This window comes from Urocampus carinirostris, chromosome 1 (genome assembly GCF_059441175.1).
Source record: "Urocampus carinirostris isolate Australia breed hairy pipefish chromosome 1, RoL_Ucar_1.0, whole genome shotgun sequence".
NCBI classification, from domain to species: Eukaryota; Metazoa; Chordata; class Actinopteri; order Syngnathiformes; family Syngnathidae; genus Urocampus; species Urocampus carinirostris.
Window position 1 is genome coordinate 71188440 of NC_142349.1, and position 17877 is coordinate 71206316.

Sequence of the window (17877 nt, forward strand, 5' to 3'; positions counted from 1 at the left end):
GGTCACGGGTAGCAGATCGCTGGGAACGCGGAAGTGGCAATGTCGAGAGCGAAGAAAAACAGGTCGATGGCCGGGACGGAGGAGCGAAACATAAACGGTTCCAGAAAAAGGTCGGCGACGGAAATCAGACTGAACAACAGGGCAGGATAGAGTCAGGAGTCACAAAAGTTTGCCTAGCGTGTAGCGTAGGCTCACAGACGATCCGACAAATGTTGACAGGAAAGAGAGGGTTTAAAAAAGAGGAAGCAGCCAATCAGCGTCCGCGGCTGTAATCATGAAACTGACATTCCACAATTGATTTAACTGTATTGATAAAGCAATTTTGGAACTTAAATGTTCACTTTAAGGAATGCAAAACAGGCTTTTGTCCCTGCAGTTCCTAATGACTTTGAGGTTATGTCTCACCAGGGTTGGGTAGGGTTACTTTAACTGGTTACTTTCAATTACTTTTGGATGACTCCAATACCAAATATGCTAATAAAAGCCAAAAGAAACTAAATATGAATAAAATGATGACTCACAACACGTGGTAAAATGAAAATAAATCCTAACAGCTTGCCAACATCATTTTTGCTGTTCCATGTATTCCGTTACTCCCCAAGCCTGCACAGAATATAGTCATTTTACTCATATTTAGTTTATTTTGTCTTTTATCAGCATATTTGGTATTGGAGTAATCCAAAAGTAATTGAAAATAATCAAGTTAAAGTAACCCTACCCAACCCTGGCAGTAAGGGACAGGCGTTTTGTTTTCCTTCAATTCTGCAGCATTCTTAGCACACAAACCACACACACCATCAGACCTTGGCTTTTAAATAAAAATACAAAACTTTTCTGGATTCCAAACAATAAACGCATTAAATAGATGATTACACAACAGTTTCACAAACATACGTATACATTAGGTGAATAAATTATTCATAGTTGACTTATAGTGAGTGGCTTGCAAAACTATTTGGCCCCCTTTTGCCACATTTCAGACTTCATACATAAAGATATAAAACTGTAATTTATTGTGAAGCATCAACAATAAGTCGGACACAATCGTGAAGTGGAACGCACTTTATTGGATGTTTCAAACGTTTTTAACAAATCAAAAACGAAAAAGTGAGTGTGCAAAATGATTCAGCCCCTTTACTTTCAGTTCAGCAAACTCTGTCCAGAAGTTCAGTGAGGATCTCTGAATGATTCAATGTTGATCTAAATGACTAAAAATGATAAATGGGATCCACTTGTGAGTAATTAAGTCTCTGTATAAATACACCTGCACTGTGAAAGTCTCAAAGGTCTGTTTAAAGCACAGAAAGCATCATGAAGAATGAGGAATACACCAGGCAGGTCCGAGATACTGTTGTGGAGTATTAGGATACAAAAAGATTTCCCAAGCTTTAAACATCCCAAGGAGCACTGTGCAAGCAATAATATTGAAATGGAAGGAGTATCAGACCACTGCAAATCTACCAAGTTCGCCCCTAAATTTTCTGCTCGTACAAGAAGAAAACTCATCAGAGATGCAGCCTGTATGTTATAGATTTACTTCTAATGAAGAACTGACATTATTGCAGTTTCTTTTTCACATCGCCGTTGCATTTTTATGCGAGATTGATGCCACCAGAGGCTAGGGAAAAAAAGAGTCTAGGTTAGGAGTCTGTTACCATTTTTCGTCAAATTTAAACCCCATGTGTTGTACAACGGCAGAGGGCTTCAGCTGCTTAAACCACCTAATCCTTGAGAAAATAGTAAATAATTTAACCTTAAAAATAACCTTTTTCTGCATATGAATGACTTTTGGGAGGGATACTTCCTGGATTGCAACGATTTTAATAAAAAAAATATAATCTAGTGGAAATCTATGGTGCCAATATTAATATTTTAAATTACATTCGTAGCTTGAATATTACCAGAGTGCCTTAGTCAAGTCAGGTCAAGTCATGTTTAATTGTGACGCCCTTGATCACAAAGAGTCTCAAAGGGCAGCACAGACCACAGATTATTGCAAACTACAGACTATTATGACACCATCCCCTGATCTAAAACCTAGATGAGGGCAAGGAAAAACTCAAAAAGCTCAGTCAAGTACTATTTTTTAGTATAGCCCTTAATCACAAGGAGTCTCAAAGGGCTGCACAGACCACAGATTATTGCAAACTACAGACTATTATGACACCATCCCATCCCCTGATCTAAAACCTACATGAGGGCAAGGAAAAACTCAAAAAGCTCAGTCAAGTACTATTTTTCAGTATAGCCCTTAATCACAAGGAGTCTCAAAGGGCTGCACAGACCACATATTAGTGCAAACTACAGACTATTATGACACCATCCCCTGATCTAAAACCTACATGATGGCAAGGAAAAACTCAAAACATGTCAAATTAAATAATCTATAAACTCAAAAACCTCTAGTCAAGTCCTGTTGATTTGTGACGCCTTTGATCACAAGGAGTCTCATAGAGCTGCACAGACCACAGATTATTGCAAACCACAGACTATTATGACACCATCCCCTGATCTAAAACCTACATGAGGGCAAGTAAAAACTCAAAAAGCTCAGTCAAGTCAAGTCCTATTTTTTAGTATAGCCCTTAATCACAAGGAGTCTCAGAGGGCTGCACAGACCACAGATTAGTGCAAACTACAGACTATTATGACACCATCCCCTGATCTAAAACCTACATGAGGGCAAGGAAAAACTCAAAAACCTCAAGTCAGGTAATGTTTATTTGTGACGCCCTTAATCACAAGGAGTCTCAAAGGGCTGCACAGACCACAGATTATTGCAAAATACAGACTATTATGACACCATCCCCTGATCTAAAACCTACATGAGGGCAAGGAAAAACTCAAAAAGCTCAGTCAAGTCGTATTTTTTAGTATAGCCCTTAATCACAAGGAGTCTCAAAGGGCTGCACAGACCACATATTAGTGCAAACTACAGACTATTATGACACCATCCCCTGATCTAAAACCTACATGATGGCAAGGAAAAACTCAAAACATGTCAAATTAAATAATCTATAAACTCAAAAACCTCTAGTCAAGTCCTGTTGATTTGTGACGCCTTTGATCACAAGGAGTCTCATAGAGCTGCACAGACCACAGATTATTGCAAACCACAGACTATTATGACACCATCCCCTGATCTAAAACCTACATGAGGGCAAGTAAAAACTCAAAAAGCTCAGTCAAGTCAAGTCCTATTTTTTAGTATAGCCCTTAATCACAAGGAGTCTCAGAGGGCTGCACAGACCACAGATTAGTGCAAACTACAGACTATTATGACACCATCCCCTGATCTAAAACCTACATGAGGGCAAGGAAAAACTCAAAAACCTCAAGTCAGGTAATGTTTATTTGTGACGCCCTTAATCACAAGGAGTCTCAAAGGGCTGCACAGACCACAGATTATTGCAAAATACAGACTATTATGACACCATCCCCTGATCTAAAACCTACATGAGGGCAAGGAAAAACTCAAAAAGCTCAGTCAAGTCGTATTTTTTAGTATAGCCCTTAATCACAAGGAGTCTCAAAGGGCTGCACAGACCATAGATTAGTGCAAACTACAGACTATTATGACACCATCCCCTGATCTAAAACCTACATGAGGGCAAGGAAAAACTCAAAAAGCTCAGTCAAGTCGTATTTTTTAGTATAGCCCTTAATCACAAGGAGTCTCAAAGGGCTGCACAGACCATAGATTAGTGCAAACTACAGACTATTATGACACCATCCCCTGATCTAAAACCTACATGAGGGCAAGGAAAAACTCAAAAAGCTCAGTCAAGTCGTATTTTTTAGTATAGCCCTTAATCACAAGGAGTCTCAAAGGGCTGCACAGACCATAGATTAGTGCAAACTACAGACTATTATGACACCATCCCCTGATCTAAAACCTACATGAGGGCAAGGAAAAACTCAAAAACCTGTAGTCAAGTCCTGTTTATTTGTGACGCCCTTGATCACAAGGAGTCTCATAGAGCTGCACAGACTACATATTAGTGCAAACTACAGACTATTATCACACCATCCACAGATCTAAAACCTACATGAGATCAAGGAAAAACTCAAAAACCTCAAGTCAAGTAATGTTTATCTGTGACGCCCTTAATCACAAATAGTCTCAAAGGGCTGCACAGACCACAGATTATTGTAAACTACAGACTATTATGACACCATCCCCTGATTTACAACCTACACGAGGGCAAGGAAAAACTCAAAAACCTCAATATGAGGTAAACGAATACACCTTGAGACGCATACACACCTTATATAATAATAATAATAATAATAATAATTTCCTTTGTATTGTCATTCTTTGTAACAATGTACACAGAACGAAATGTCGATACACCTGACCCGTTGTAGCGAGCCGATGCAGCCGCAGCCAACAGAGGGCGCCGCCATTTTACCAATGTTATAAGTCTTAGGTATATAAGACTTTCATTTAAAAACTATGAGAAACTAAATAGATTTTTAATGTAATTGTTGATATCATATATCATTCTGATAGCAACAGTGCCTACAGCTTCGGAGGGAACATTGCAAACCTGTAGATTCCCCACTGCTGCCTTCTCCTTCTTTATCCCTGACTCTCATTCACGTCCCCAACACGCATTTGGGCCTTTCATGCACCTGACCTCCTGCTACCCACCTGCACTTCTCCTGGTCACTCTTGGTTTGTAGAGCCCCTTTATTCCTTTTCGTCCTCCTCTTTTTTCCCCCACTCTATCATTTTAGTTCTATCGAGAAGTAAGCGCAGTCAGTAGCAGCCTTACTTTTTTGAATGCTAGGCAATAACATGACTCCATAAAGGGAAACATTTTTTTCCTCTGTTGGAACCTCACTTTTAATTTACTCTCAGTTATTTATTTCCTCTCTTCAAACTGTTTGCTTGCTTCTGATGTTGCTGTTGTACTGTATCCGTCCTTGTCTTTTTGTGCTTGTGGTGTGTTTTTTTGTTGTTGTTTTGGTGCTGGGGAGATGATTATGTGTGTTGCTTTTTCAAGACTAAAAATACTTCTATTTTGGGGCAATCAGACCCTCAAAGGGCTTTCAACTTTGAAAGATATGCAAGATTTTCAATCACAAACAATTACCGTATTTTCCGCACTATAAGGCGCACCGGGTTATAGGGCGCACACCCAGAAAATAGTCTTTGGTCCTATATTTTCCGTACATAAGGCGCACCGGATTATAAGGCGCTACAATGGGAACGTCGACAAAACAGTCGGATAGTTCAGTCAAACTTATTAACCCCTTAACATTACGAAAGCAAACACGTGTCTCACACATGTACGGATAGAGTCTGTACGATGTCACCAATCACTCAAATGCATCGTTCCTCATTATTTTGCTCAGTCCGGAGTGGGTAATTTGACCAAAATAGCTCACCTATTGTGTTAAAAATAGACTCATCACAGAAACATCAAGATCGTTCTAAAACAAGATACCGGGAAAATATAAACCCGCATAGCTCACCTAAGTTCTCTTGCAGCCATCACGTTCAATAATGATACGTAACCATGGTCTTCTTACAACTGTGAGTGTAGTAAATCCAGGAGAGTCAAATATTTACAAATACAGAATAGTAAAAAATGTTTTCTCTAGTGCAACCCAATGTGTGATTCGCATTCATCTTTTTCGGCCAATTGCAGGCTTTGTTTCGCCCCTTTAGCCTATGCGAGCCTGTAAATGATAAAAAGGATCCGCCCCCTTTACCTCCGAATAACTTTAGCCAATAGTGACTGATTCAAATGATGACTGACACATTGGTTAGGAAATGAAACGCCGGTATATAAATCCCAGCATACACCGCGGACGACTTTCCCTTCGGGGGAAAATCTAGTCGGCGGCTGCTTGCCTTAGTTGCAAGACTTTGCGACTTAATATTGATTCACATATAAGGCGCAAGGCTTTGATGCTAGGTCCTTAGCTTGGCCTAGCAAGGCTTTGATGCTAGATCCTTAGCTTGGCCTTTGACTCTAATAGGATTTTGCTGGAATAAGAGCAAGGCTTTGATGCTAGGTCCTTAGCTTGGCCTTGATGCTAGGTCCTTAGCTTGGCCTAGGTCCTGGCAGGGGAGATACCATGATCATATGCCTTCTATGATTTATGGACTGTGTTTTTCAGTGGAGGACATTAAGAGTCCCGACTCCTAGGCTTTGATTTTTGCATTCTGGAGATGGAATAAGAGCTTGCTCTATCCACTCCACGCATCGGCCCGGTATTGCAGTACCTCCGGGAACGGTGCATTTGCAATGATCGCAGCAAGGCTTTAGGGCTAGGACCTTAGCTTGGCCTTTTGGCTGAGAGTAAGTGTCCCGGCTCCTAGGCTTTGTAGCGTATTATGAACTGATCGATAACGGATAATGGATAATGAATAACGAAGATAGCTAAATAACCCTTAAAACCCCCCCCCTTAGCTTGGCCTTAGATACTAGGTCCTTAGCTTGGCCTTTTGACTTTTGCATTCCGGAGATGGAATAAGAGCTTGCTCTGTCCACTCCACGCATCGGCCCGGTATTGCAGTACCTCCGGGAAAGGTGCATTCGCAATGATCGCAACAAGGCTTTAGGGCTAGGACCTTAGCTTAGCCTTTTGGCTGAGAGTAAGTGTCCCGGCTCCTAGGCTTTGTAGCATATAATGAACTGACCGATAACGGATAATGGATAATGAATAACGAAGATAGATCAATAACCCTTAAAAACCCCCAAAACCCCCGCACTGTATTATAAGGCGCACGGTCAGCTTTTGAAAAAAAAAAAAAAGGCTTTTAGGTGCACCTTATAGTGCGGAAAATACGGTAATAATCTTCTGAGAAACAGAATTAAGGTAAGGATGGACTGGTATCTAAACATGGGCCATAAACAACATAATTTAACTACTTCAAGACTCACGATTTTTGTTTGTTTTCAGAAAAGAAGCATTCTTTTAGGTGATAAGCTTAATTTTGTTGACTAATTGGGAAATCTGTTAAATCAACTCATGTGACTGCATTACAAAATACTGATAGGTTAAATGTAGACCTTGAAAACTCTAAAAACAGGAAAGTTTGCCCCAACATTTTCTCTTTGTTTCTCGGATTCTGTTGAAATTGCTTTCATGTATACAGTGGACCCACGTTATCTGAGCAGAATAAGACTGGATTATTAAGAAAAAATCCCAAATTTTTCAACAAAAAACTCAAATTACATACCAGTAATTATATACACAACATAAATACTTAAGAACCGCATTTCATAATAGCTGTAAAATAAAGATTGTGGGATCCCATTTATTCCCAAGTTTGCTTGAGTCCACTGTGAATGTCCAATGTAAATGTCCAATGTGAACACTTTCTAATGCTTGTGTTGCAATGTGAATACGGTTTAAAGTTGGGGTGCGCGATTTGAGTCACACATTATGTGCGTGCAAGTACACGGCATTTCTCAGACAGGCTCGAATAGACTCTTCTTTCAATTGTTCAGGGGTTTGTTCCGCTCCGAACAGGCCTGATAAAAGTGAGATGAAACCGTATAGGAGCAATGGGAAATAGAGCGCTCTTTGAACTCAGTTGGGGATTGTTAACTCATCTTAATAGAGAAAATATTTAGAAAGATAGATAGATAGGTAGATAGATAGATAGATAGATAGATAGATAGATAGATAGATAGATAAACAAATAACCACGATAGATAGATGGATAGATAGATAGATAGATACAGTAGCTAGACAAATAGCCACATTAGATAGATAGATAGATACAGTAGTTAGACAAATAGCCACATTAGATAGATAGATAGATAGATAGATACAGTAGCTAGACAAATAGCCACATTAGATAGATAGATAAATAGATAGATAGATACAGTAGCTAGACAAATAGCCACATTAGATAGATAGATAGATAGATGGATAGATAGATAGATAGATAGATAGATAGATAGATAGATAGATAGATAGATAGATAGATAGATAGATACAGTAGCTAGACAAATAGCCACATTAGATGGATAGATAGATAGATAAATAGATAGATAGATACAGTAGCTAGACAAATAGCCACATTAGATAGATAGATAGATAGATAGATAGATACAGTAGCTAGACAAATAGCCACATTAGATAGATAGATAGATAGATAGATACAGTAGCTAGACAAATAACCACATTAGATAGATAGATAGATAGATAGATAGATAGATAGATACAGTAGCTAGACAATTAGCCACATTAGATAGATAGATAGATACAGTAGCTAGACAAATAGCCACATTAGATAGATGGATAGATAGATACAGTAGCTAGACAAATAGCCACATTAGATAGATAGATAGATAGATAGATAGATACAGTAGCTAGACAAATAGCCACATTAGATAGATAGATAGATAGATAGATAGATAGATAGATAGATAGATACAGTAGCTAGACAAATAGCCACATTAGATAGATAGATAGATAGATAGATAGATAGATAGATACAGTAGCTAGACAAATAACCACATTAGATAGATAGATAGATAGATAGATACAGTAGCTAGACAATTAGCCACATTAGATAGATAGATAGATACAGTAGCTAGACAAATAACCACATTAGATAGATAGATAGATAGATAGATAGATAGATAGATACAGTAGCTAGACAATTAGCCACATTAGATAGATAGATAGATACAGTAGCTAGACAAATAGCCACATTAGATAGATGGATAGATAGATACAGTAGCTAGACAAATAGCCACATTAGATAGATAGATAGATAGATACAGTAGCTAGACAAATAGCCACATTAGATAGATAGATAGATAGATAGATAGACAGATACAGTAGCTAGACAAATAGCCACATTAGATAGATAGATAGATAGATACAGTAGCTAGACAAATAGCCACATTAGATAGATAGATGGATAGATAGATAGATAAATAGATAGATACAGTAGCTAGACAAATAGCCACATTAGATAGATAGATAGATGGATGGATAGATAGATAGATAGATAGAATAGCAGGACAAATAGCCACGATAGATAGATAGATAGATAGATAGATAGATGGACAGATACAGTAGCTAGATAGATGGACAGATACAGTAGCCAGAAAGATAGATAGATAGATAGATAAATACAGTAGCTAGATAGATGGACAGATACAGTAGCTAGAAAGATAGATAAAATAGATAGATACTTTTTTCATCCCCGTAAGGAAATTCACACTTCCAGCAGTATCCTAGTGTTGAAAAATAAAATGATAAAGAAAGCAGGCGGTGTTGTATCCAGGGTCACGTGATTGAAGTCCCAAGAGATTAACAGGATGGCCTCAGGGTGCTTTGTTTGGAGTTTAGCAACAGCGGAGTGGATGACGTCACACGCTAGGCCGAAAGTTCGACGTCCCTGCAGCAGATGGAAATCGTTGTGCCCAGGGTTACACCACCTCGTGTTCACGTAGATAGCGAGTCCGCCTCCTCTCCACTTCCCGCAGGCTTTTGTTTCTCTGTCTGCCCTAACAGCACTGAAGCCGGGTAGCTCCACGTTTTCCGTAAATTCAGCAAACTGCACTCCCTGTACGCTTTGATGTTTTTCAACAGCAAAACCAGTTTGTCGGTCTTATTTGGTAGAGAGTTCACATTTCCCATGATTACGGACGGTACTGAAGGCTTATATCGCTGCTAGCCGCTTAGCCTTCACATTAGCTCCGGCTCTGCATCCACGATAGGGCCCCCTCACCTCGTCTGGTAAATGGGGAATCACGTCGGCACGAGAATTCTTCAGGGCAAGGAGTTGATTCCTCGAATAAACGCATTTTTGTCCGTTAAAACCCATAACGATAGGATAGAAAGTAATCCAAATCGGAGTTGTCAAATGGGATGAAAACACCGAAGATAGAAGCAAACATTAAAAACAATAAATCGCTTTCTAGGAACACCTCAAACTATGTACCCCACTATAGTATTACTTTCAAATAAATGCATGAACCAGAGAAGACCAGAATAAAAAGGGATGAAGTAAGGCAAACCATAAAACCACGTCTGATGAATTGTGTAACTGGTTGGCTAGGCAGAAAAGTAGAGATTGAACAAGTGAGCAGCAGGTTAAAGTGAAGGTGTTAATAGTCAGTTCAAGGTAAAGAAATTGAAATAGCCCTCAATCACAAAGCAGATTCTAAAGGCTTTGCAATCACAAAGCAGTCTACAAAGGCTTTGCAGCTAGCAGGGTTGGGTAGGGTTACTTTAACTTGATTACTTTCAATTACTTTTGGATTACTCCAATACCAAATATGCTAATAAAAGACAAAAGAAACTAAATATGAAAACAATTACTAAATTTTGTGTAACGGAATACATGGAACGGAAAAAATGATGTTGGCAAGCTGTTTGGATTTATTTTCATTTTGTTTCTGTCGCATTTTATGTTCGTTTTGCCGGAGATCAAAGAGATCAAAGCCAGGAGAGAAGGCTTACCATGTGTTGTGAGTCATCATTTCATTCATATTTAGTTTCTTTTCTTATCAAAGCGTGTTGATAAGAGAGTACTCGGTTGGTTTGGACACACTGAGAGGATGGATGAGGAGCAAATGTTGAAGAGGATCTACAGAGCAGAAGTCAATGGAAGGAGACCAAGAGCAAGGCCGCCATTGACGTGGATGGATGGTGTTATGAGTGCACTGCAGGAAAGAGGTCTAAATATAGTGGAAGCTAGAGCTCTTGTTGGTGATAGAAAGGAGTGGAGAGGTGTTGTGAAAGGATAGTAGGATGTTTGGACGCGTTCTAAGGAATGGGCAGGGCACCCCTATGATGCGGCAGGGGTAAACCAGTGAAAGCTGTCGGGCCCTGCTGTTGAACAAAAGAGTGTGTTGTGTCACCCTGACCCGAGTGACATGGCCGCTTTCTGGTGTCCCGTTTCATCTGGAGGGACGAAAGCATGACCTTCTATTAGCATATTTGGTATTGGAGTAATCCAAAAGTAATTGTAAGTAAACCAGTTAAAGTAACCCTACCCAACCCTGGCAGCTAGGCAATGGACTACATTTGTAGTGTGATGCATGGATGGAAAGAATACAAGCCTCAAGAAAAGGTAGCTGTGGAAATAAAGATAAAGGCTCAAAGAACACTACCGCTAAATAGGCATGGTCGTTTTTAATAAGCAGTCTGTTTTCATGGCAACACATTTTGCACACATGCTTTGTTTTCCTTGAGGGTTCTAAGGGAGCTGTTCCAGAACGGTCAGAGGGAGGTACATTTTGTCTTTGAAGATCTTGGAAAAACCTACAACAGGCTATGAGGAGGTTTGAAAAAAAAAAGAAAAAGGATCCTAATGCTCACGACAGTCACATTACTTCCCTTTTCACCCAACTGTCCTGTTTTCTGAGAACAGGAGAAAAATTCCTTTAGGAAAAAAACAACATATTTCTTAACTACCTCCAGCAATGCTTTTTCCGGCGTAATACATGCAAAAGTTTTCCATATTTCTTTCCTTTTTTGCCGTTTTTCTTATATGCCCCTTAGTTGAAAACAGTACCATTTGAACAGCTTACAATAAACCAACCAAAGAGTTTACCAAGCAAAGCTAATGAGTATTTCACGAACCAGAACAGGAAACAGGAAGGAGAACCCAATCGCGTAACGTTTATTGGGGTCAAGAGGAATGAGCGCACAGTCGATCCAGGGATTGTTGGTCGCGAAAGTAGATTGGTCGGAATGAGGAAGTGGTCAAAATCAAACAGATCGGGCCAAAAACAAAACGGGATCAAAACACGGGCAAAAACGGAGATTCACAGGGCTTGGCAAAAGATCAGGTAATTGTGTAATTTTGTAATTGTAATCCTGTGCAGTCCTTTGAGACATTTTTGTGATTAAGGGCTATATAAATAAATTGGACTTGACTTGACTTGAAAACGCAGGCAAGACGGGGATTCACAGGACTTGGCAAAACAAGAGCTAAACCACAGGCAAAAACGGGGATTCACAGGCTTGACATATCCCAACAGAGTTTAGCAGGAGTTTTGCAGACGCTACGAAACCAGGCGACTCACAGACAGCGTTAAAGTAGTCAGAGAGCAATCTGTCAATGCGTTTCAGCTGGTGTCCATGGGCCGGGCCAATTGGGCGCCATGGCAACCGTAACAGGGTATAGCCCCAGTGCTTTGTTTTAAGTAAGGTGACATTTATTTGTATAGCCCTTAATCACAAAAAGTCTCAAAGGGCTGCACAGGCCACAATTACTACATCCCCTGATCTGAAACCAGCATGTGAGCAAGGAAAATCAGAAACCTTGAGGACGGACCATACATTAGGTAACCCTCCTTCCAGGATGACCAGGGTGCAATGAATCTTGCTAGGGAACCAATACATAAAACATAGTCAACATCAAAATACAAGTAATAACTGAAAGGTTTCTTAATTTTCCTCATGTTGAGGTTTTTTAGTTTGTCCTTGCTTTCATGTAGGTTTTAGATCAGGGGATGGTGTCATAATAGCCTGTAATAGTCTGTGGTCCGTGCAGCCCTTTGAGACTCTTTGTGATGAAGGGCTATACAAATAAACATGACTTGACTTGAAACACGTTTTCTTGTTTATTCTTCCTCGTCTTCCTAACAACCACCTTGCCTCTGTGCTTTCCCATGTCCCACAGTGTCCTCTAAAGGAATATACGTTCTATAACACACCATGACCAAATAATTAGTGCACTCCCTCTCACAATTGATTGTAGTTGGTCAGTAATGCCAAAGGGGGAGGCCTGGGAAAAGCTAGGGCGCCCTTGACCTGACTCGGTGAAAACGGGGTTGTGTACCTCGCTCTTCCGCCGGACCCTCAATGTGAGCGCACTTTGCGAGAGTAAGCAGTAAAATAGAGGGGATAGGGAAATAATGGGAGCTGAAGGTGGGCCAATAAGTTTTGAACGTTGGTGCATCAGAGATCAACTGTAAGCCCCTGGCTGTTGTGGTAATAAATACACTTACTGGTGATGTGAAAGAGGGATCCCAATGCAACAGTATATTTTCAATTGAAAGTGGATGGAGGGAGCATGCGCAGGAATATTAAAATATTTTGGGGCAGCCACTGTAAAAGAAAAGGTAGTACTTGTGCATGAATACAAGGAATGGGGAGGAAATACCATTTGAAGATGAAAGTTCGGTGTCACGGTTGCCATGGCGCCCAATTGGTCCCAGCCGTGTGGCGCTAGGTTCTGTCACGGTTGCCACGGCGCCCTATTGGCCCCGCCCATGGACACCGGCTGAAACACGTTGACAGATTGCTCCTTGGGAGTACTTAAACGCGGTCCTTTGAGCCGTTAGTTGTCAGAGCGTCTGCAAGATTCCTGTTAAACTCTGTCTGGAATGCCTAGTTCTGTGAATTTGCCTGTGTTTGATCCTGTTTTATTTTTGGCCCGATCTGTTTGATTTTGACAACTCTTTTGTTCGGATTTCAATCTCCTTCCGTGACCATCGATCCCCGGATCGAGCGTGCGCGCATTCCTCCTCTCCCTAATGAACTGTGAGTACGTTACGCGATTGGGTTCTCCGTTCCTGTTTCATGTCCTGGTTCCTGACGATTGGATGTAGCAATGTAAATACTGTACTTATGATTAACAGGTGTAAGTGTTTGTCAGGTTTTGTTATGTGACGGATAAGCAACAAGACAACTATGATGCGAGTGATAGTGTTCTGCTTGAGACAGCAGCACTGTAGAGATGACAGCAAACAGTAGAGTTGGTGTAGATCACAGGTGTCAAAGAGGCGGCCCGCGGGCCAGATCAGGCCCGCTAGGGGATTGAATCCGGCCCGCGAGACAACACTCAGAGAAGCTGTGCCTTAGAGTCTCAAAGGGCTGCACAGATCAAAGACTATTGCAAACTACAGACTATTATGACACCATCTCCTTATATTGTCAACATAAATCTTAGGTTATTCATATGTCATAGAATAGAAGTGTGTTTTAAGCTTAGATTTAAACATTTCCACTGAGGTTGCAGATCGAATCTCAGGGGGAAGAGCATTCCACGGCACTGGGGCCCGAATGGAGAACGCTCTCGAACCTGCGGATTTCTTCTTGGCTCTTGGGATCACTAGTAGACCAGTATTTTCAGAACAATGGCTCCGGATCGGAACATAGGGCAAAATTAAATCTAAAAGATATGAGGGAACAAGTCCATGCATGATTTTGTATAATACCAACAGAACCTTAAAAAAGTACAAACTTATATACGTATACATTTAAATGCTTTGCTGTCACCGTGCTATAGCGATTCCAGCAAGATTAGCCGGAACATCGCAATCAAATCCATCAGCCTCTGCATTACAGAATGTTCGACTAGCTCTCGGATTTCTCAGCACAACAAGTGCAGGCTACAGTGGAAGCGAGGACCGTGCGTGGGTGAGCGTCTCTGCTGATGCTGCTGCAGCTGGTCTTTTCCCCGCACTGGCTTTTTATAGCCAAACTGCTCATTTGTGTCTCTTTTACGTCACACATTCGCGCTCACAAACACGTCGAAAGCTTATCCGTTCATCCTGTTTTCCTCTGTGACTCACGCGTAATTAGTCAGAGCAGCGGTGAAATTCGCCTGCTGCTTGTCTCCTTTATTGTCTGTCAAATTGGCACCACCTAGTAGGAAGGCCACAAACCGTTTTTTGACACATGCCATTGGCATTATATTATTGGCATTATAACTGCTGGCAGTAATATTCTAAAAACTGAAAAGCTATAGTGGTTATAAGAGTGAGAACTATATATGTAACCGCGGTGTACTCGTCCCACCAAAGATCCACATTCACGCTGGACTGGACGATGAGGTTTTTATTACAGCTACTGCAAATGAATGGGTCACAACATTAGCTTTTCCGCTGGCTTTGATCTCTTTGATCGCAGTAGCAGTTCCCTCTGAAAACTGCCCAACAAAGCATATCAAAGAGCTTTCTTTTCAATTTACATAAATAAGATTTTAGAATATCACAATACATTTTTACATCCATTTTAACAAGATACTTTTAACGTGAGATCGTATAGTGGATTTTTCACGTTTTCTTTGGTCTGAATTTTAACCAACATCATCCTTTTTAATGTCTCATCTCATCTCATTAGCCGTACCGCTTATCCTCATTAGGGTCGCGGGGGGGCTGGAGCCCATCCCAGCCATCTTCGGGCAGTGGGCAGGGGACACCCTGAACTGGTTGCCAGCCAGTCGCAGGGCACACGGGGACAGACAACTCATTCGCTCATTCACACCTAGGGACAATTTGGACCGGCCAATTCACCTGAAATGCATGTCTTTGGAATGTGGGAGGAAACCGGAGTGCCCGGAGGAAACCCACGCAAGCACGGGGAGAACATACAAACTCTGCACAGAAAGTCTGAAGCTGGATTTGAACCCACGACAGGTTCCCATGACATGAACTGTTCCAAAATGAGAAAATAGAAATAAAAACAATAATGAGTATAAAAACGGGTACAATTTACCTGCAAATGAATGAGTCACAACACAACACGTGGCAAGCTTCTCTGCTGGCTTTGATCTCTATAAGGGGAATTAGCATTTTAGCACAACATGCAACGTCCGGCAAAACTAACATAAAAGGCGACAGAAACAAAACGAAAATAAATCCAAACAGCTGGACAACATCAATCACATGACTGTGCATGTTGAGAGATTTGTCAGCTGTGGTTTTAATGTTTAAAATTAACTTTTTGCGGAACACCAAAAGATCGTGTCTTACCGTTGGCAGCTCGTTGTAGACTGCCAAAAAAAACCCACCTTCCTGTCGCAAAGTCTAAAGCTAAACCAAACCTTACCATATACCAGCAGGTGGCACTGTTGGACTCATCATTGCAGGACACTTATACAGAAACTATACAACATATTTCAGCAGGAATTTCAATAAAACATAAGTTATTATTACACCCGTTACAGTTATTGGTCCGTCTAATTGCCGTGACTCTGAACATTCAAATGTAATATCACCCAGAGCGACTCAGTCAAAAATTTAGGTGTCATATTTGACCCGATCTGTCCCCTCAAACACACGTTAAAAATATGACTAGAACAGCTTTCTTCCATTTCCCCAACATTGCTAAAATTCGTCCTATGCTGTCTCAGTTGGATGCGGAGATTATAATTTATAATAATCGATTATTGTAATGCACTACTCTCCGGTCTCCCGAAGTCCAAAATCAAGAGCCTTTGGCTGGTAAAGTCCTGCAGCGAGGCTTTTAACTAAGACAAGAAAGTTTGATCACATGACCTCAATTTTAGCTAACCTGCATTGGCTCCCTGTTAGCCTAAGATGTGATTTTAAGATTCTGTTGGTAGTATACAAACTCATGCATGGAGTTGCTCCCTCTTATCTTTCAGATTTAACTTCCCCCTATGTGCCTTCGCTCCGAAAAGGCTGGTCTACTAATGATCAAGAGCCAAGAAGAGATCCGCAGGTTCGAGAGTGTTCTCCATCTGGGCCCCTGTACTGTGGAATGCTCTTCCCCCTGAGATTCGATCTGCAACCTCAGTGGAAATGTTTAAATCTAAGCTAAAACACACTTCTATTCTATAGCACATGAATAACCTATATTTTATGTTGAAAATATGTGTATTATTTGCCCTCGTGTAGGTTTTAGATCAGGGGATGGTGTCACAATAGACTGTAGTTTGCAATAGTCTTTGATCTGTGCAGCCCTTTGAGACTCTTTGTGATAAAGGGCGTCACAAATAAACATGACTTGACTTGACTTGGTTGGATTAAACAATTTTAATGACATTTGTCTCATGTGGAGCTTGCCAGTTCTCTCCATGTTTCTCTGCATATTCTGATGTTTTGACATTTGAGGTTAATTGAAGACTTTACGTTGTCCGTAAAGTGTGGATTCGTGTATTGGTGTCCTGGGATATAATGACCAGAACTTCAAGGGGTAGTTACATTTCCCATAAGTTTTGACGTAAGAACAACCCCTGTGAAGAGTATCAGGTCAGAGAATCGGCTGTGGTTGTTAAACTGAGTATCACTGCTTGGCCCTGTGGCTAGGACCTTGACTCAGCCTCTTGGCTGGGAGCAAGTGTCTCGGCCTCTTGGCTTTGTAGTGTATTATGATTTGACCGACAACGGATAATGGATAATTGATAAAGAATATAGAACAATAAACCTCTACAAACACCCCCCCCCCCATTCTTGCAAATGGACAAAAGCACATACCACATGGTAGACTAGAACCACTGGGAGACCTTGTTTTACACATTTTTATGTGTTTTTCGTGGCCTCCTTACTGATGTGACATACAGTAGCCAGCAGATGTCTTTAGGTGGTATCCTTAGCAGATTCCAGAGCCATCTACTATGGGGATTTTTAAGGGCTATTGTTCTATCTTCGTTATTCTTTATCCATTATCCATTATCCGTTATCGGTCAGTTCATAATACGCTACAAAGCCTATGAGCCGAGACACTTACTCTCAGCCAAAAGGCCAAACTAAGGTCCTAACCCTGAAGCCTTGCTGCGATCATTGCGAATGCACCGTTCCCGGAGGTACTGCAATACCGGGCCGATGCGTGGAGTGGACAGAGCAAGCTCTTATTGCTCCTCTCAATACATAGAAACCCTCCCTTGATAAGTTCTCAGTCTATTTATAAGGACATTTCAAATATCCACCCAGTGGAAGAAGCTAACTGCAGGTTTCCACATTTCCTCTAATGTTTTGTCAATCACAACTACTGCTTGTGACTGTTTGTGAGCATATTTAAGTACCGTAATTTCCGCACTATAAGGCGCACCTAAAAGTCTTGATTCTTTTCAAAAGCTGACCATGCGCCTTATAATACAGTGCGCCTTATATATGGATCAATATTAAGTCGCAAAGTCTTCTCAAGTCTCAAGCAGCTGCCGACTAGATTTTCCCCCGAACGCGAAGTAGT

At 40.8% G+C, this 17877-nt stretch overlaps 1 protein-coding gene and 2 pseudogenes across 1 annotated transcript in view; all 3 read left to right on the forward strand.

Annotated features, from left to right (window-relative positions):
- dlgap1a (discs, large (Drosophila) homolog-associated protein 1a) overlaps positions 1-17877 on the forward strand; it is a 142294-nt gene that overhangs the window by 61822 nt on the left and 62595 nt on the right. The window lies entirely within an intron of this gene.
- Positions 6164-6253, forward strand: LOC148376720 (U2 spliceosomal RNA; annotated as a pseudogene).
- Positions 6289-6556, forward strand: LOC148376721 (U2 spliceosomal RNA; annotated as a pseudogene).